The sequence below is a fragment of the Pelodiscus sinensis genome, chromosome 18, assembly GCF_049634645.1.
Source record: "Pelodiscus sinensis isolate JC-2024 chromosome 18, ASM4963464v1, whole genome shotgun sequence".
Classification (NCBI taxonomy): domain Eukaryota; kingdom Metazoa; phylum Chordata; order Testudines; family Trionychidae; genus Pelodiscus; species Pelodiscus sinensis.
The window spans coordinates 25,832,129-25,852,901 of NC_134728.1; the positions used below are offsets into that span (position 1 = coordinate 25,832,129).

At 43.3% G+C, this 20,773-nt stretch overlaps 1 long non-coding RNA gene across 1 annotated transcript in view; it reads left to right on the plus strand.

Annotated features, from left to right (window-relative positions):
* The window catches only part of LOC142818791 (uncharacterized), a 36,622-nt gene extending 16,252 nt beyond the window's left edge, over positions 1–20,370 (plus strand). The window contains exon 3 of the long non-coding RNA XR_012896443.1: positions 19,997–20,370. This is a non-coding gene — a long non-coding RNA (uncharacterized LOC142818791). The remainder of the gene's footprint in view (positions 1–19,996) is intronic.
* The last annotated feature ends 403 nt before the right edge of the window (positions 20,371–20,773 follow it).

A 20,773-nucleotide genomic window follows, 5' to 3' on the forward strand; every position in this document is an offset into this window, starting at 1 on the left:
TCCCATGGGTGTTATTGATCAGCTGGTTATTTAGTTAGACCAACATTTTCAAAGTGTCCACTGATTTTAGGGTCCATGTTTCCTCACCATCTCTGGAAACAAATCAAGCCCTATGTATCTCAAGATGACACCCAAATATTAGAGGACCCTTTCTTTTCGACTCTTGTGGGGATGTCGAAAGGCACCTAAGGAATTTAAACATATTACCTCACTGAATTTCAGTGCAGTTAAGGTCCCTCACTCCCTGGAGCTCCTTTGGAAAACCCACTGTCCAGCACTGGGGATGACAAAGTATGTCCTTGTGACCCAGATAGGATGATCCAAGAGAGCCTAACACCGCTGCAGCCTCTCAACGTTCTCTTCAAGGGCTGGGGGGGGGGGGGGGGGGAAGGGAGCTAATGGGTTGAAGACAGGGAAGTGGACCGTAGATCCTGGGGAGCTGGGAGCAAGCAGTGGGATGGGAGGGATCCTGCCTGAAACATTTGACTCCCTCCTGTCTGAAGCAGCTATAATCTCTGCACCTCCTGCCCCTGCCACGCCACCAAGTGCACCCAAATAAAACCAGTGTAGGATATCAGATGAAATTGCTTAGTTTCCCTCCCACCCCACCCCTATGGGGCCAATAGCAACACAAACTTTTGTTTTTCACTGTGGAGCAAGAAGGAGACAGATCTATTAGCGCCAAAGGAAGCTGTGCCATAAAAGGCAGCCGCCTCATTGTGCTCAGTGTGAATTAAGACTAAAGAGCTTAGTGGTTGGTGGGAGTGAGAGTTCTCCCTCATCTCTCCTCCCGACTGCCTAACGTGACAGGCTCGCCTTGCCTTGGACAGCGTTCGGCATCGCCAGTAAACAGCGAGGAATCCTGCATCTTTAATCACCGGAACAGAGAGGGAGGAGGGGCCCATGGGGAGAAGCAGAATAAGAAAAGAGCAAACCTGACTTAGATTGATTGCATGGCTTGAGCCAGGACCAGACTGTACACCTCAATCCAGCGCCGACACTAAATAATGGCAAGCTCTGAGATTATCAATAGACTGCACAGTAGGGTGTCTGGATATGGACTTTATCAGACAGAGACCTGGAGATTAACCTGCTGGCCCCCTAATCGGGATTGTGCTAGTATGCCATTTATTATCATGGCTGGGCGTGGGTCAGGCGGCTCAGCAGAAAGCATGCCAGCTGAGCGCTGAGCCGGTCCAGTCCTGCAACGCGCCACTTTGTCTCATGCTGAATATCTTTGTTTTGTTTTCTTCATCAGATTCTAGGCTGAATTCTTGAGCCTTTATTGATTGTCGAGTGGAGCCATGTGGGCCCGGAAATAGCTGTCACCTAATTAAATCATCTAGAGAGGAGTTTTGGAAAGAGCTCCCAATTCAGAAGCTTAATTTAGGCTAGGCCCATGCACGGGGATTCAGTCTTATTATTAAATGGAATTTTAATCATTACAGATCCCCCTCTGAGTTTCTTCCTTCATCCCCATCTCCTAACAACCTGAATCTGGCACAATTCCCTTCCCCTTTAACCCTCGGGAGCTAAAAATAATATCCTCTTGGAACCAGCCAAATGTTTTTTTTTTTTTTTAAAGAGAGATGAACCAAAGGTGTTTAATTAGCAGGAGTGAGCTGGAGATGGGATCAGCAATCACATTTTACAGCAGTCTCTCCGGAGACAGGCCAAGCATGTTATGAAAAATTCAGGATCACGTGGCCTAAGAGTAAGGAAGGTATTTTATTATCCATATTCAGGGCTTTTGTACCTTAGCGTTAGCAACCCTATTCTAAGCCTTTACATGTAAAGGCTATATCTTTAGTCACATGGAACTGGAGTTCCAACATGCAAGCTACCCTGTGCTAATGAAGGAGGGCGTGGTCTGAGAGCGCAGAAGGTGTTGCTAGGATTCTACATTCTATTTCCAACTCAGACACTGAACAGATTATGCAGTAAACCAGTCCACAGCTTTGTGCCTCAGTTTCCCCATAAGTAAAATACTCACCTATTTTGCAGACATGTTGTGCAATACAGGTGTTGAATTCATATTTACAAAGCCCTTTGACAGCCTTAGTCTGAAGTCACTAAAGATGATTAAAGTGTATAGTCTGAGCTCTTCAGAAAAAGTGTTGTCTTTTTCATGTATATTCAAGGCCTATAATAAGGGGGTTCTAACCTCTGATACTGCTCCCTAAGCACCAGAGTAATAGAGAAATTATACCAGCACCACTGGTTTATAATGAATGAAACTTGAATTTATCATATTCAGTGGAATTACTCTGGATTTACATCAGTGTAATTGATCTTGATCTGCTCTGGTTATTTTACATTGAAAAGAAAGTGAAGTCCTGAAGCTTTCATTTTGGCAGTCAAAGGGGCTGCTATCTAAGGGTATGTCTACACTGCATGCCTATTTTGAAATAAGCTATTCTGGAAGAAATAGCTTATTTCAAAATAGGGCATCTACACTACAGTAAAGCCTCAAAATTAGTCTGAGGCAGGCTCCCCTAATGTGGACGTGCTACCTTGATTTAGAATCCCAGGAGGCACTGGGGAGTAATTACTTTGAATGGCCCTGGGGAGGAAACATTTCAAAATAGCAGCAGTGGAGCGTCCACACTACAGCTATTGCAAAATAGCAGTTTCGGAATAGGTGTTATTCCTCATGGAGTGAGGTTTACAAAAGTCGGAATAAGCTGTCCATCATTTCAAATTTATTTCAAAATAACATAATTGCTCTGTAGAAGCTCGCATCGTTATTTTGGAATAACGGCCGTTATTCCGAAATAATGCTGCTGTATAGATGCACCCTAATGGAGTTTTACCAGCAATATTGGAAAAGTCTAGGAAAGTTATGGAGAGAAGTAAACAAAATCTTGCTGGACTATAATAAAGCATATTATTTAGCCCATTCTGCATCTACAGCTATGGTGTTCACATGCAAAATATTTGAGCATTATGGTAAGGGAGAAGACCATCTTAATGTACATTATGCAGCACACACTGAGGCCCAGCTTGATTTGGTGTTTCCTGTCTCAATGGCTACTAGAGAGTTAACAGACAAAAGCATACAGCTCTGTGAATCTGGCAACATGCTTTTGTACTGCACATTGAAGGAAGATACTCTAGGCACACAATTGAAATCTGAGATTTCCTTCTTTTGAATGAAGCCAGTCACCCCTCTTCCTATCTCATCAACATGACTTAGTCTGAATCCCCAGGGATTCTCCTTAAACAGAAGAGAGAATTTCTAATCTAATCTGGGACTCAGCTTGTGTAGACAAAATACACTACCAGGCTTCCACCACATATTAACACAGCTTAAATCCAAAGAGGGGAGGGGGCCGGACAGCAGGCTAATGTATTGGCTTCTCTCTGGTATAGATAACTTAAAATACACTTTCTGCTTTCCTAACCCTCATTTCCCAAAAGGCAAACACATTCATACCTGGAGATGGGTATAAAGTGAAACCTCAGGCCCATATTTCAAACTGTGGTGCACTTAATCACAATCCCACACCTGAACTTCCCCAGACTTTGTTTCAGGCATGTTTAATCCAGGTGGTGATCTAGAGCTGGCTTTCTCATTTTTGTTTGGCTCCTAGAGAGAGGCCTTTGGCTGAGAAGATTTGCTCATTTTAAATGGCTTCATTTCACACTTGTGCCCACCGAATGAGAAAACAGAACTGACACTGTTGTTGACCTCCCATGACTTTTGATTTGTTTGGCTGTGTTGTGTACTGGCTGACTGGCCTGCCAAGCCCATTAACCATTGGCCATTTGTTGTGTCATTAGTGCCAAGATGACTTTCTAATTGAGTTTGTAATTGCAGCTAAAAGCAACGTTAGCACTGCCTCAAAGAAGCCTTCCTAGAGGCCTCCTAGCTTCCTGTCTTCCATCCACTGTCACTGGAATCTTAATGGAGACGCTGTCCGGCTAGGAAACAGTATCAAATAGATAGTTTGCCTGTGCAGGATGTTAGTTTACTTTGCATTGAGTTTTCTTTACTCTTCTGTTACAGGGCTTAGTAAGTGACTTGCTGATGTCTTTGTATTATGAGATATTTGTCCGATAAGTATCTGGCCCCAGCTAAAACATCCCAATAGCGAACCAAGGAATATGTTGAGAAAGTACGCTATGAAAAGCTCCAGCTCTTAACTCCTTGTGCAAATTTTTCTTGTTTAGTTCAAAATCCCAGTCAAGCCTTACAAAACAAAGTAAATACATTAACAATTATGAGCATTGCTGTGAAAAAGCTGCTGCTTTTAACAATGTTAGGTCCATGTTATTTCTGTCTCTGTTTACGGGGCCTGATTCTGCTCTTATGAGCACTGCAGCAAATCAAGACAGGCTCCAGAGTGGTCATGGAGTGGCCTCACTGGAAAAAGAACGCAAGCAAGCAGGGAATCATGGCTCCAATCTGATAATCACGTTTCTATTGCTTTTATTCAAGTGGATTGAAACAGAAGGGGGAGCTTCAAGGGAGCTCAGCTTCTAAACTCGAGACATCAGGCTAGCTATCCCTCTGCTAATATCAGAGGAAGAGGGCTGGCACTTTCCCCTACATTAACCCCTACAAGTATGGCATACAGAAGAGAGGAAATAAACCTGCATAAAATTTCATGTTATTACATTCAATGAAAGGCAGGTTGGGGATGACAGAAGATAAGAGCTAATTTATTACAAGTTATTGGGGAGCGATAGCTCAGTGGTTTGAGCATTGATCTGCTAAACCCAGGGTTGTGAATTCAATCCTTGCAGAGGCCATTTGGGGTAAAAATTTGTCAGGGATGGTACTTGGTCCTGCTATGAAGGCAGGGGACTGGACTCAATGACCTTTCAAGGTCACTTCCAGTACTAGGAGATAGGCAATCTCCATAAATTTAATTTAGGTCCAATTACTTTTAGACTTTAGCAGTAAACAATCAAGGCACAGGGTTTTTCATGGGGATTAATGACTGACTTGGAGGGGATGAACTTCTGAGGTTCAGCTGGTCATTAGTCCTCCAAAAATATCCCCTACTGAGATTTTTGCTATTATCAGACAACAATAAAAATAAATACACTATTGATTTTGTTTAAATGTGTGACACATTTTCAGTTAGTACTTGCAAGGAATTAATGCCCCAATGTTTTGGCCAATTAGATTTTTCAGGGTTTTTATCTCAACAGACTCATCAACTTCTGCTGAATGCTGAAGTGGATATTCAACCACCACATAATGCTGTAGACTTAGATTTTGTTGTATGTGCAGGCATGTCTAGCAGGCCCAACCCCAATCAACTGATTTTTAGCTTGTGAGGTTCTTTCATCTTATGATTGCACTTGTACACAAGTGAGAGAAAGTAGCTAGCTCATCCAACCCGTGGCTGTGACTCAAAATCCATCGGGAGAGATGAAGCCCAATTCTCCATTGACTTAAATAGATGTATTTACAATTCACACTAGTACGAGCAGAAACCGGGTGTTCACTTTCTCCTTCCAACTTCCCCCCACTTTCAAACCATCACCTGATCAGCTTCCCTGTGGTGCTTATATTCATCAGAACATCTCAGTGCACTTCACAATCTTTAAAGTATTTCTTCTCACAGTGCCCTTTTGAGATGAAGATAACATCTGCCCTGTTTTATGGAAGGGGAAGCAAGGAACAGAGAAGCTAAGTGACTTGTCCACACAGAGGAAACGTGTGGCAACCAAGGCAACTGGACCTAGGACTGTCAAATTATAGGCAAGTGCCCTAACCACTGGACCATTTGCAAACTCCACTTTTAGCCATTAAATGCTAAGAGACAAGAAGAAGATTTTGCCATTTTGATTACACCCCTGGGGCCTGCACATTCCCAGACCCATGGAACTGAGTCCAACCTTCCCATATCGCACCCAGCTCTTTAAGAATTTGTGGGAAAACTCTGCCTTATAGGAAGAGACTTTCTTTGTGTGAAGTATTGGAATAGGTCAGTCAGTCCAACAGACCAGGTCACACCAAGCATTGTTTCCATCAGCCTGCAATTCGTGACACTTGTATGCACATGTAACAATAAACGGCAAAGGCTGTATACTAACAGAGACAAACAATAGGAAAAACTCCAGCTCGGGCTCGACACTACAGTAATTTCCCCCTTTTGCTTCCCCCGGGAGCTGTTTTTGATTCCTTGTCTCCCAACTGGGTCTTCAGTTGCCAGCCTGGCCCGATGATTCCACCCTGTACAGTCTGGTAAGAGCTAAGCAGGGAGCTCCTATGTAGTATTGATTAGCAGACATGTGCAGGCCCCAGTCCTACAGCAAGTACCTTGTGACTATCTCCCAGCACCTGTGTGGACCCACACGGTAACCTTCTGTCTAGGCTTAATGTGATGGTGGGATTTCATATTGCAACATTCTTGGACCATGGCCTCATTTGTGAGTAATGCCCATAAGCAACAGTTACATCTAAAACCTAAGAGAATAAGGTGGAGTGATTCAGATAAAGAACCTGTAGCTTTTCTTACATTATGGTCTGCATTGAAAAAGCACTGCAGTCAAAACTGACAATAAGCATTTCTTCAACAGCACCTGGCTAAACATTCAGGTAACCAGAATTTATAGCACCATCATCTTCTGACATCTAGTAGTCTGAACTAGAAGTCGGGTGGGAGCAGGAAAGAGGGGAGCCTTATCCTAGTAGAAGAACCAAGCATCATGTAAATCCTCACAATGGCATTTAAAGAAAACCCGGGTTCACTGCAGACCTTGTGAAAAGAGTTGTTTTACTTAAAGTGATTTATTCAGGCTGCTGAAATGTTTAAAAGTCAGTGTTCTACTTTCTTTCATAAATTTTAATTATCCAGATCCAGCTTCCCCATCACCCCTCACCAGACAGAATTCTAAGCAAATACTTTCCCTTGAGGTTTGGTTGTTTTTAATTGTGACCATTACAAAAACCTCCCATTTCTTTGGCTTGAAATAGATCACTACAACTGCAGGGCTATATTGGAACTGTTTTCTCAAGAATGAGCCTGAACACATTTGCAAGAGATGTGTTTGTCTATCTGGGGGTGAAGAGGGGATCAAAATATATGATCTGGATTCCTGACTTGACTTTCCAGTATTCAACTTTAAGATGCCATAATTTGTACTTATAAGCATTGGTACAAAGTGCTGAGGGGGCAAAAAATTAAAAAGCTTGACAAGTTAAAAAAAACAGATTTGCATGTTGCCAACGTTGGTGATGCCATGAGTCATGACATTTGATGGTTGTTACAGCTCTAGATCTTACATTCATGTGAGAATCCCAGCTCGATGTCACTTCACCGGAGTTCTGCAGAGGCTAAAGGATCCTCCCATAAAGAGCTCAATGTAGGATCAGGGCTTAGGTGATGATTCAGTCCCTGATCCTGCAATTATATGAGTTCAGGTGTAAACATGTACCTACTTGAAGTCCTAATGACTTTAATGGGATAGTTTCACTTGTGCAGGATCTATGAACATTTATTTCATTACAGACTAAGCTTCAGGGCTTGTTAACACTACAAAATTAGGCCAACTTAATTTAGGTTGACCTACAGCCACCACAGAAGTTCAGCCAGCTGTTGTTATCAACCCTAGCTGGAGTGTGTCCTTACCAGGAGCACTTGCACTGACAGAAATGGCGCATTATGGGTCACTGACAGCCACACAAGGATCACAGCCAGAGGTCCCCCGACCTCCCATATGTGACCTGGACATAGAGTTTGCAGCAGGAAAAGTACTGGCCTTTCTTATGAATTCCACAGCTGACGTAAGGGTAGACACTGCATCACTCTAACTGTACCAGCACACGCCATATGCCCCTACTGGAGGTGGAGTTATTATATCAGTGTAGTAGGGCACTTACGGAGATGGGAGAATGGCTATAGTGTAGATAGTGTATAGTGTAGTGTAGCCATAGTTAAAGCAACTTATGTTGACCTATGTCAACCTAACTCTGTAGTTTAGGCTGAGCCTCTGTTAGGAGTAATTATTCTAAGAGGTGCCTGTTCTATAATAGAATCATAGAGTTGGAAGAGACCTCAGTAGGTCATCGAGTCCAGCCCCCTGCCCAAGGCAGGACCAATCCCAACTAAATCAACCCAGCCAGGGCTTTGACATCATATCTCATGTCTCCATAAAAGAATTATGCATGCAATTATCTGCCTACATCGAGACTTTGTTACAGTATAATGTTAAAATGGGAAGACATTCCTATTATCTATATGGGTATGTCTACACTACCCCCCTAGTTCGAACTAGGGTGGTTAATGTAGGCAACCGAAGTTGCAAATGAAGCCCGGGATTTGAATTTCCTGGGCTTCATTTGCATCTTGCCATGCGCCGCCATTTTTAAAGCCCCGCTAGTTCAGACTCTGTGCCTGCGGCTACACGTGGCACGGAGTAGGTAGTTCAGATTAGGCTTCCTATTCCAAGCTACCGTTACTCCTCAAGGAAGTACTCCTCAAGGTGTACCGGTAGTTCGGAATAGGAAGCCTAATTCGAACTACCTACTCCGTGCCGCGTGTAGCCGCAGGCACGGAGTCCGAACTAGCAGGGCTTAAAAATGGCGGTGCCCGGCAAGATGCAAATGAAGCCCGGGAAATTGAAATCCCGGGCTTCATTTGCAACTTCGGTTGCCTACATTCACCACCCTAGTTCGAACTAGGGTGGTAGTGTAGACATACCCTATGTATGTAAATATTTGACATGCAAATGCCCAACTGGCTGTTCTTAAGCAGAAGGGTGGTAGCCAGTAGGAGCTTGTGTGTCAGGGCATACAACAGTACAAGGTGCCTTCATTACGAATGGATATTCCATCACAGAATAAACATCTACCACTGCTTGTGGGAAGGGGTAAATATAAGCACACCTTCCCCCTCTCTCCTCCCCACTATCTTTTTTCTAGGAGAATTTCAGACAAATCTTCAAAGAGTAGGATTAGTTGGAATGTTTTCCAGCCAACATGGACTTGTCAAGCAAAATGAAAGTTGGTCCAAGTTTCCCAGTTTGTCAAAAATCACACACACATGTAAAACAAAAAAAGTTTAAAAACCAAAACATTTTGCTTTTTAAAAAAAGTTTTGAAAGTAAAAAATCTCAGTTGTTAGTTTCAAGTTTGTTAAAAAAATTGAGATCTCATAAAAATAGGCATTTTTGGACCAGCTGTACTAAAAAGCAAACATGATAAAACTTAACAGCTGTTAGGAATTTAAATGTTCATGAACATTGTTTTAGTAGCATCCGATGAGTGCTGCTTCCTGAGCAGCACTTGGCTTCCCAGAGCAGATCTATCTTTCCCACACTGTGACATAAGCAGGGCCTAAATTTTACAATACATTTTCAGCGTGTTACTTGTATATTAACAGCACAGCTTTATGTATCTGGGAATCTGGCAGCACAAACCCATGCATAGCTGTAAAAGTATGCCCTCTCTAAATACATAATAAAAAACCCCAAGAAGGTAAGTCTTACATGAGTCAGAAGAAGAACAGTGCAGAAAGAGGAGGCAAAATAGCATTTCGGCCATGTCGCAGGGTGGTCACCCTACTGTAGGCATTAAAAGGGTTAAAACAGCCCTGGGAGAGGGCTGTAGCTAGGTGCCAATCATGTTAGGCCTTGCTGCAGCCAATCAGAACCCAGGAGAGCTTTATAAGAGTTGGCTGGCCAGGCTGAGCACCATTTCACTCCATCTCTGGAGGGAGAAGGACTTAGCTGCCTGCTAGTGTAGGCACTAGGTACAGAACCTCAGGACTATTAGGGCTGCAGGGAGGCAGCCAGGGTAGGGTGAAGGCAGCACCTCTGCACCTTTTGCCAGTGATGATTGGCCATGTCAGACTGCAGTTTGCCCTGGGGGAAGGGGCTAGATAACGACTGGCAGTAGGGTCCCTGAGACAAGGTGGGTATAGGAGGTTAGGTGTTCCCTGAGGGGGAGGACCCCAGAGTGTGGGGGTACTGCCTCAGCGCTGTACCCCAAGGGAAGGACTCTGTGGTCTTGGAGGGACATGAGCCCTGATGGATGGTGGTGGAGAGCTGCTAAATAGATAACAGTGGGTGAGACACCAGTCGGAAAGGGTGAAGCTAATTCCCAAGTGACCAGCAGGAGGCACCGTGGTGGTGAATCGTTCAGTGTTACGAGCCACCATTTGTATGTCAATGACAGCCTGAGAAAGTTCTAACTGAGGCAAAGCTAGCCATAGACTTTTTTTAAAAAAGAACTCAGCCAGACTCTGCTCTAGATCAGAACTTATTTAGCACTCCGGAGCTGCCACCAGATATGGGTCAGAGTCAATCCACCCAGATTCAAACCTCTCTCAGAATTGACCAGTCAATCCTGGGCTATTGTCAGATGTGGGACAAAGCCAACCTGTGATCGAGGGATGGAGCCATTCAACCTGTGCTCCACAGCAGGTCTCAGACCACGGTCCACAGATCAGCCATCACCCCAAAGCTAGAATCACAATGTCGGCAATCCAGACCCATAGTATGCCTACGTTGGTACCGATTTGGGTTCTAGATTGCCAGGTCAGTACTAATCTAGCAATCCAGAGCTGAAATTGAACCAAGGTCACAGCTGATGTGGCAGGACAAAAGAGGGATCAAACTTACTTCAGAACTAGAGTGAGACCAGAGATATTTAGGCTACTGGTACGACTGCTGAAAAGCTTTAATGCCAGGTCTGTGTTCAAACTCCATGCAGTGTTTTATAAAGTTTGAAAGTCCCTCTTAACAGGACCTTCATTTTCCTTCGAGCCAGCTGAAGGGAAAGTGTTGTTAAACTCCCAGGCTGGCAAGGTACAGTTTACACAGATGGAACAGTTAGCACAGACCACAGAACAAACACCAGCCACCAACCAGTTTCACACTTCTAAAGAAAGAAAGAAAGGAATGGCAGAGGCAGGCCAAAGCAAACAGACCTTGGAAAACTCGAACCCGCTGGCTGGAATTTTCAGCTGTTACTATTCTTTTCACATTCAGGCTTTTTGGAGGTCTCTCAATTCAGCAAAGCAGAAAGAGGGCTTCTGCATTCATACTAAAAGATTTAAGCCTCCGTGAGGAGCATTGCAGTCAGTCCCAACAGCCACAAAACATACATTGTTTGGAATTGTATAAGTGTGGTTTCATTGAGAGCCACATGTTTTAAAAATATAGTCTTTTTCCAGCAAATATGTTTCTGAATTCTCCACTTCTTGACTCGCTGTGGCACTGGGGTGTGTGTCATTTACCTTTTTAAACCCCAGAGCTAGTCCTATGACCTCAATAAAGCCCTAACAGTCTCTCACCCCTCCCAGTGCTATCCAGATGAGATGGGCTGCATTCCCTTTGGGACCTACCTATGTGACCCATTATTCAATCAGAATGGTCACTGGTGAGTGCTATAGACTGACACCTCTGCAACACACTGAGCTTCGATTAGCCCTGAAAGCAAAGGACCAGAACAGAAATCAAAGTGTGGCTCTCCAAAATGGTGGTAGAAGCACGGCCTGCAGGACACTTGAATATATATTATTTTATTTTATTAGCAGTCAACTCAATTCATACTACCAGCCTTGCAATCTTTTCCTATCTTCTCACTATGAAAAATTTGCTAAGGAACATGAAACCTTTCTCAGACTCAAAGGCTACGTCTAGACTGGCATGATTTTCCGCAAATATTTGTAACTGAAAAGTTTTTCCATTAAAAGCATTTGCGAAAAAGAGCGTCTAGATCAGCATGGACGCTTTTCCGCAAAAGCACTTTTTGCGGAAAAACGTCCATGCCAATCTAGACGCGGTTTTGCGCAAGAAAGCCCTGATCGCCATTTTCGTGATCGGGGCTTTTTTGCGCAAAACAATACTGCGTTGTCTACACTGGCCCTCTTGTGCAAAAGCATTTGTGCAAGAGGGCTTTTGCCCGAACGGGAGCAGCATAGTATTTCCGCAAGAACACTGACAATCTTACATGAGATCGTCAGTGTTCTTGCGGAAATTCAAGCGGCTAGTGTAGACAGCTGGCAAGTTTTTCCGCAAAAGCAGTTGCTTTTGCAGAAAAACTTGCCAGTCTAGATGCAGCCAAAGGGCATAGAACCCTTTCCCAACTGTCATTAAGGATTTCATAAAGGGTCGGCTAAATCAGTTCAGATATGTCCAGTAATCATTGTGCACTCCAAACATCTCACATTATATCAGCTATGAACTATTTTCCTGACAAAGAACCAGACTCTACTCCACTGATGTAAATTGGAATACAGAAGAATGACTCACGGCTAGGCCTTGTGTAGCAGGGTCTCTTCATCAGCCATTCGCTACTCCAGCCCTACAGCTATTTGCTTTTTCTCATGGCTTAGTCCTCCAGCCAGGTCATTTTAAAGTCTCACCACTTCCATGGTATAAGCACCCCATAAAAATAGATTCCTAATCTCTTCACAATCCTTCAGCATTTACAGGTTTCCTGAGTGACATCCTCCAGCACAGCGTAGGAAACTCCACATGAAACAAACCCAGCTAAGCAACCTCTGCCCATCCAGACTTCAACTTTTAGCCCTGCTGGATTCTCCCCAGATCTCTGTTCCAGAATGCCCAACAACCAGAACCACCTCTCTAGAGCCTTTTTTGTTCCCCCGTTATCTCCTCTTTTACAGCTTCACTCAGCTCCCTTTCGCAATGAAAGAACCACAACCTTCCTTAACCTTCCCTGCAGGCAAGTAGCTCCCATTTCTCTCCAGTACGAAGAAGATCCATCCGGGTCTGACAATACTCCAGCCTGACACTCTCCAGGTGCATCTAGTTGAGTTAATTGAGCTCTTATGCCTATGAACCTTTGTTCACTTATATATGGTTGATACCCTATCACATGGAGTAATTTCAGACTCCTCCTAGGTACTTGAGTGCAAATCCACAGTAAGTCTGTGTTGCTCTGAAATCACAGCAGTGTATCTGACAGCAGAAGCTGGCCCTTAATCTTTTAATTAAAAGTCGGCACTACCTGCTATTGGCCTCCATTTTGCTGAGGAGTAGATTTCAGCGTATTGGGGGTTGGTGAAATTATTGTCTCTCTTGAATAACAGGCCAACATTGGAGAGTTGAATTATCCACTGCCTGGCATTTTTGTGCAGTTACTGAATTGCAGATCCTCAACGGAATATCGATTTCTAACATCCATTAATTTCAATGGGAGATAGGAGCCTAAAACTCTTTGAGGATGGGGCCCTTATCCTGTGCAAAGTATAGGGAAAAGACTATCAAATCAAACTCTGCCACTCACAGCAGTGATTGTGTTTTACGTGTACTGTTCAGTGGTATGAATGGCTACACAAGGCAGTGGAGATTCAGGCCTGAAGGTGCTAATTCCTGGGGGACATAAATAGCGATGTGGCATGTGAAGTGCAACGTGAATGGATTTGGCATTTGGGGGTATGCAAAATCAGTGTAATTTACATACCATGGAAGGGGGAAAGAAATTTTAAAAAAAGCTTGTAACTAGTCTTCAAGATAATACAGTCCCCTCTCCCCGCACCCCTTCCATCCTGCACCCTCCTGTAAATTGTTTTTCTGGCTACACCACTTCCTCTGCCTCCTTGCACATCCTTTGAGCATCAAGGACTTGATTCCTTTGCCCAGCATCTTGCAAACCTCATATACATTAGTGCAAAGTGAGTGTAACGTGAGTGCCAAGAATTTAAAAAAAATCAGGAACACATTCTACATATACTTTGCACTAGTGGAAATGACCTCCCAAGATACAGGCCAAAGGAAAATAATGGCCATATTCTCCACTGGTGTCAACTAGCAGAGGTCCATTGACTTCAGTGGAACTACATCAGTTTACACTGACAGAATTTGCATCCAAGTCAGTGTACATTGTAGTACTTTGCCACTTGTGCTACCATTTACATCACTGCTGACTTTGGCCCAGTGATTTTCATTGGCAACTTCCTCCACTTAAACCAGGTCTGAATTTGACATAAAATAGTTAGAATATGTAAAGATTAAACCTGTGAAGGGGATGCAGAGGGTCTGTAAGTGAAAAATCGCTGACTTTCATTCTTCCCTATAGTTTTCTACTATTATTACCTATGGTGCCTAGTCCCTCCCTTTCAAACAACCTTTGCTGACAGCAGCCCACAATGATACATTACAGGATGCACTAGCGTGCCGAGGAAGCCAGTGCAGTATGACGCATTTACTGTACTACAATGTACTGTATCTCAGTACTAATGACGTTTGGGTTTTGCACTGGCCTCCACAGGGAGCAACGCTGTAACACCTGCTTTTTGTGTATAACCTAGTCTTCACCCCCCTGCTGCAAAGGGGGGGGAAAAACCTTTTCAGAGAGGTTGCTGAAGTGGAATGTCACATTAGGCCATGCTTGTTAATGACAGGCCATTACAAGGTTGCCAAAGTGTTCCAAAAGCTGCCCCTAGAACCACAAGGACTGGGATATTTTATGTACTGTTGAATTAATCAAGTTTGAAGGTCTATACAGTACAATCAAATATTTGCGTTCATTAATTGATGTTAATAATTGCCTGTTATTTATTTTGTGCACAATAGCAATCCTAGAATGGGAAGCTACACTTCATGGTTCAAGGAACTCTGGGATAGCAATGAGCTGGTGAGAACTAAGGTCCAAATTCTGCCTTTTGTTAACCCTGAGTAAATACTTAATATTGCATTGGTGTAACTGATAGCCAGGGTTGCTACAAAGTATCTACATGAAGGCTGGTCATGCATACAACACTCTATTTTTTATTAGTGTTATGAGATTGAAATGTGATCAGGAAGCATGCATTTTGCTGGTTGTACTGATATCTGGGAAATCTTTCCTTCATGGAACATGATAGCTAGCTAGCTAGATATTCATCTATCTCTAATTTCTTCTTATTGACATTCAGTATTGTAGTTTCAAAAGAAAAGATAGTGGATGCTTTTCCACGCTCCTGTCCCAGGATACATATATCTGCCCACTCGAGATACATAAATATGGTGGTGCTGTAAGCAGAGAGTGCAGCATCTGATGATGGTCAACATCTGATCACGCATGCCCTTTGGGCTCCACAGAGATCTTTGGGGTTGCGCCCTGAGAATGAATTTTGAATACCCATGGATAATCCTGGAACTGGTTTCTATTGGTGAAACTCAGATGGTCTTCTAATCTCTGATACCCTTCTTAGTGGTGGTAGCCCTTCCAGCACTGCCCTTTCCAATGTGCTTGTGTAGTATCCTGTGATCTTCCCCCTCTTTTCTTTTATACTTTGATGATCAGTAAAATAGTAATCAATGGTGACAGGGAAGTGTACAGCCTGCATGGGCCCCTGCACCAGGTGGTGGTGGGAAAACCCAACTCCACACTCCAAGAAGGAGCAGAGTCTTGGGCAGAACGGATGGGAACCAGCCCTCCACACTGCCTAAAGCGTGGTTCCTCCTCCTCCCCTGACCCACCGGCAGCCCTAGAGCACACGGCACGACACTCCAGTGGCAATTTAAAGGGCCCAGGACTCTGGGTGTTGCTGTTGCTGCTGCAGTACCAGCAGCAACAGCTAGGAGCCCCAGGCCCTTTGAATCACCAGGTCCCTGTGCAATTACCCATATTGTCCCCACTGTCCGCGGCTCTGAATTGTGATTTTAAATTATTGTCATTTGATAACTAAATTAACTCCTCACTGCGATGAAAGGGGAGTTTCATGCCTCTCAGAGCTTCTCTTTCAAACTCAGACAGCCATCATTCCCTCCCTCACACTTGGTTCACATGTTCAAGATTTTTTTTTCTCAGTTAGAAGAGCTGTAGGCTTACTTGGCTTTTTTTTTGTGTTATAAATGCTCAGATTTGGGGGTTAGCTTGGGAAAGGTGCCAGTTTACTGTCCTGCTGCAGGCTGTCCCAATTCATGATCTATTCCCAGCCAAACAGAGAAGTCTCCAGGAAATTCTACGGAACAGGATGGGAATGTGTGCAAGAAAGCATACACTGACCTTGTATGTCAGTGGTTATCATGCTCTATGGTGATCCAGAGCAAATGTTGAGTTTAACTACAACTTGGTTAATATTTTTCTTAACAGATGACAATATATGCTTATTGTTTAACTCTTCAGCTATCTCAATAAAGATTTTTGTGATGCATTTTGTATGAAAATAATTATAAAATAGAGTCATAATACACCGGTCAAATCATGTTGCTGAAAATGTAAGTCTAAAACATTTTCTTAGCCCAGAGATTTTTCTTAGCTGCCATTCCCATTTCTTGCCTTTCTTGTTTTCATAACTAGAGCATCGACGTTTTGCTCTGTAGTTACAATCACCTATGAAAATATAAACATTTAGTAATATTACTGAGCTGTATCCAATACTGTGTAGAGTTTTTTTCTCTCTGGGGATGTAATAAATGCTTTAAAATATCCCCATGACTTTGATTCTAGATGTGTGAAGGTAAGAGTATAATTTTACTGTGTGGTTTAAAACCATTTGCAAATGATCCCTATTTACAGCATACAAAATGTTCACTTCTCAATGCACACACTTCTGTCCCACTGACATAACTTAACTCTAACTGTGGTTGCTTATCTAACAACAGTGTCCTCAGAATCCACAAAAGTTTTGGATTGTGGGTGTAAATGCAGTTTTTTGTACTTGTAACTACCAGAATGCATGTACAGATCAAACAGACATAGAATCATAGAGCTGGAAGAGACCCAGGAGGTCATCAAGTCCAGCTCCCTTCCCAAGGCAGGACCATTCCCAACTAAATCATCCCAGCCAGGGCTTTGTCAAGCTGAGACTTAAAAACCTCTAGGGATGGAGATTCCACCACCTCCCTAGGGAACCCATTCCAGTGCTTCACCACCCTCCTAGGGAAATAGTTTTTCCTAATATCCAACCTAGTCCTCTCCCACTGCAACTTGAGACCATTACTCCTTGTTCTGCCATCCGTCACTACTGAGAACAGCCTTTCTCCAGCCTCTTTGGAACCTCCCTTCAGGAAGTTGAAGGCTGCTATCAAATCCCCCCTCACTCTTCGCTTCTGCAGACTAAACAAAACTAATCAATCTTTCCTCATAGGTCTCTCAATCTTTCCTCATAGGTCATGTGCTCCAGCTCCCTAATCATTTTAGTTGTCCTCCGCTGGACCCTCTCCAATGCATCCACATCCTTTCTATAGTGGGGGGCCCAGAACTGGACAATATTCCAGATGTGGCCTCACCAGAGCCGAATAAAGGGGAATAATCACTTATCTGGATCTTCTGGCAATGCTCCTCTTAATGCACCCTAATATGCCATTAGCCTCCTTGGCTACAAGGGCACACAGTTGACTCATATCCAGCTTCTCATCCGCTGTAATCCCCAGGTCCTTTTCTGCAGAACTGCTACTTAGCCAGTCGGTCCCCAATGCTTGGGATTCTTCCGTCCCAAGTGCAGGACTCTGCACTTGTCTTTGTTGAACCTCATCAGATTTCTTTTGGCTCAATTCTCTAATCTGTCCAGGTCACTCTGGACCCTATCCCTGCCCTCCAATGTATCTACCTCTTCTACACTGACCGCTCCGGTCAGCTACATAAATATACTAATTACCAAGTGCTTAGCAATCTGTAGATTCAGGTATAGATGCAAATTGCACCTGTGCAATGGTAAACCAGGTCTCAATCAAACATTTAAGTCAATTATTCTACAAATTGTCTTCAGCAAAGGTTGAGGTCAGTCTCAGCTCTTTCCCAACATGCACCAGGAACTAGTGAAGTTGAGTTGTTTTCAAACATCACAAATATCTCTGGTGATGGTGGTGTATATCACATCCTGGCTCTAATATAGTTAACAGGAACTCACATGCTCAATTAGGGCACCTGGAAGGTGGACCAGAGGTTATGGGGAGAAAGGGAATTCTATGATTCTTCTAGATGTAATAAAGAGGCTCCATAGGCCGGGGAAGGTTTCAGAGCAATAGAGGGAAGAGAAAGCCCAGAGAAAATCTAGCTTTGGGTCCTAAGCGATTAGGAGAAAGATGGAGAACCTAGCAGGGTGTGGTATGCTTCAGTATCAGCCCTGATGTAAGTGTGGGGCCTCTCTCTTCAGGCCTATCCAGTGATACATGCACCCATCCATTTTGTACATGTGCTCATGTGCAGGTCAGACAAGCAGTCCCCCCACAAGGAACAAGGAAGTCCCATGAAAGTATAGAACAGAAGCCTGTATATCGGGTCACTTAACTAAGGGTATGTCTACACTTGCTCCCTAGTCCGAACTGTAGCATACCAAAGTTGCTAATGAAGCACGGGATTTAAATATCCCACGCTTTATTAGCATAGTCGCATCTGGTCGCCATTGCATTGCATTGCACGAGGAGTAACAGTGAATCCGAGGGAAGGAGTTTCTTTCGGAATACCACGTCTACACGCAGCGAGTTAATTCGGAGTAGTGGATTTTTAAAATGGTGACTGGATGCGATAATGCTAATCAAGCATGGGATATTTAAATCCCGTGCTTCATTAGCAACTTTGGTATGCTACATTTGCATCCCTAGTTCGGACTAGGGAGCAAATGTAGACATACCCTCAGTGTCTAAGTGGGAAATGAGCTCTTCTGAAAATCTGTGCCTAATAGAAGATCAATGTAATTCAATATTGTGCTGCAGCAGTCCTGTAACATTCTTTAAAGCAGTCTCAACTATTAAATACAGTGCCTTAAACAAAAAAATGTAGCATATCAGATATTACAGGCTGAGCGGAGTTAGACATGGTCAGTGTTTAGATAGAAGGCATCTAAAGAAACTCAAGATTCTGTAGGCCGGGGTGTGCACAAAGGAGACGATGCGGCAGGGGACACAGAACTCTACTGGCTACATAGAATTTGCCCTTCCCAAAATAGTGGAATTAAAAGTCCTGTGGTAAATGTGGTGGGGTGTTATTCAATAGAAAGTGCTCTTCCCAATGAGAGTACAAAATCTGGTATTAAACCGGGGCCTGACCACTGTGAATGAGGCATAAAACCAAGGACCTGGGTCTTTCTGCCATGAGTTCTTTAATTACTACTTTCAATAAGAAGTAGACATTTGCTCCAAAATCCTAGCTAGATTCCATTGTGGCTAGTTCAGCAATTTACCAGGCTAGAAGGATCCACAGCGGTCACCTAGTCCAATCTGTAGAACACAGGACATGAAACATCCCTGAATGAATTCCTGTTTGAAGTAGAACTAATTATTTTAGAAAAAAACAGTCTTCATTGTGTGTGCCATATTGCCTTTCTAAAATCTCTGTTGTTTCAAACTGAACATGGTATTTTGCTGCCCTTCTTGTCCTAAAGCACTGTGTAACACTGTATATGTTAGCTGCCACGTTTCAGCCCAGAGGTGGCTGCACTTCAGTGATGGGTGAAGCATTTCCTCTATATGGACTGGAAAATTCTTTGGGATAGTCTTGGTTGAAAAATATTATTATTGCATTTAATTTTTGAAACTCCTTTGGAAAAGTTAAGCACTTAAAGAAATCCTTGCACTTACTACATTCAGCATTTTCCCTTGTAAGAAATGTCTGGTGAGTTTGTGCTTTTAATTATTATCATTCTCTCTTGAAATTATAGGCAAAGCACTCAATGATATTTGAAACATAAATTACTGGCCTGAAGCCTCATGCTACTGTTTCTCCATATCCCTGCCAGGGCTGCAAATCAATTTTCTGCATTTCTTTCAGATTTTCTGAGCAAAATTGTGGAAAATAGCTGTTGGCACATGGCATTTTTCCACAATGGTTAGTTATTAAGCTGTGCGGTAATGTGCTGCCATCGTGAAGCCAATCCGGTTAAAAATGCCAGCCACAAAAGGATCAGAACACTTGCTCAATCTGGATTTCATAATGTTTCCACAGGGAGAGCAAAACAATCTGCTTGGGTTTTGCCTGTGGCCCTGTCTCATAGTAAAAAAGATAAAAATAAAATAAAAATAAAAATAAAAATAAAAATAATTTTATTGCCGCTTAATTTTCTTCTCCTCTTGGTTCTCTATGTTCCTCTCTTCCCACCCATGTGATTTTTCTCTTTCCTTCTTCCTCTCTTCTCCTTAGGTTCCTGCTATGGCTTCCCTTGACTGCAGAAGATTTCAGGAGGATTTTGTTTTCATCTATTTAGACGTTCTTTAGTATTTTTAATGGGGGACCTCAAACTTCACTTCTAGGGGCTGTAGGAAGTAGTATTGAGCAATAAATCAACTCCCCAGCATGGCTGTAGGTGGTGCTATCTGATATTGGTGGTGGTGCCATTCTCTGGAGGAATGTGGTTCAAAAGAAGTTCCCGGCCACTGGTGATTATAAACCTTTAGCATGCTGCTCAGTCTCGAGGAGCTTTACACCTTCAAGCCTCCCCAGTTTTCCAGGTGTTTATACTTAACGGGTAAGATACTCTGCTGAGGAACAGAGGTTGTTAACCCGGTGGAACAGGAATGGATATAGGACTCTTAAAGGGAGCTACTGTTGTCCATTCTGACCTTTTGTAGAAGGAGCCGGGGGCAGCTGGACCTTCACAGTGTGTCCTGTCAGAGCCATGGAATCAGGAAGTAGCTCCAGGCTGATCAAGAAGCTCTTAATAACAGATGACAGAGGCGTTCTGTCTGTGCGAAAAATGGAGCACATTAGGCACTGGTGGAGGAAGTTCTAGGCGGGGCTTGAATTCCCTTGCTGGGAAGAAATGGGAACCAGGACCAGGAGCAACAAATAGATGAGACATGAGTTTCCTTTACTTAGAACCCTTCAAATGAAACTAATCCATTTGTGGAGTTCGAAGAGTTAAAAATGCCATGGGACTATTGCAAGAGTATTATCGTTAATCCTGGTGGACAAATGTTG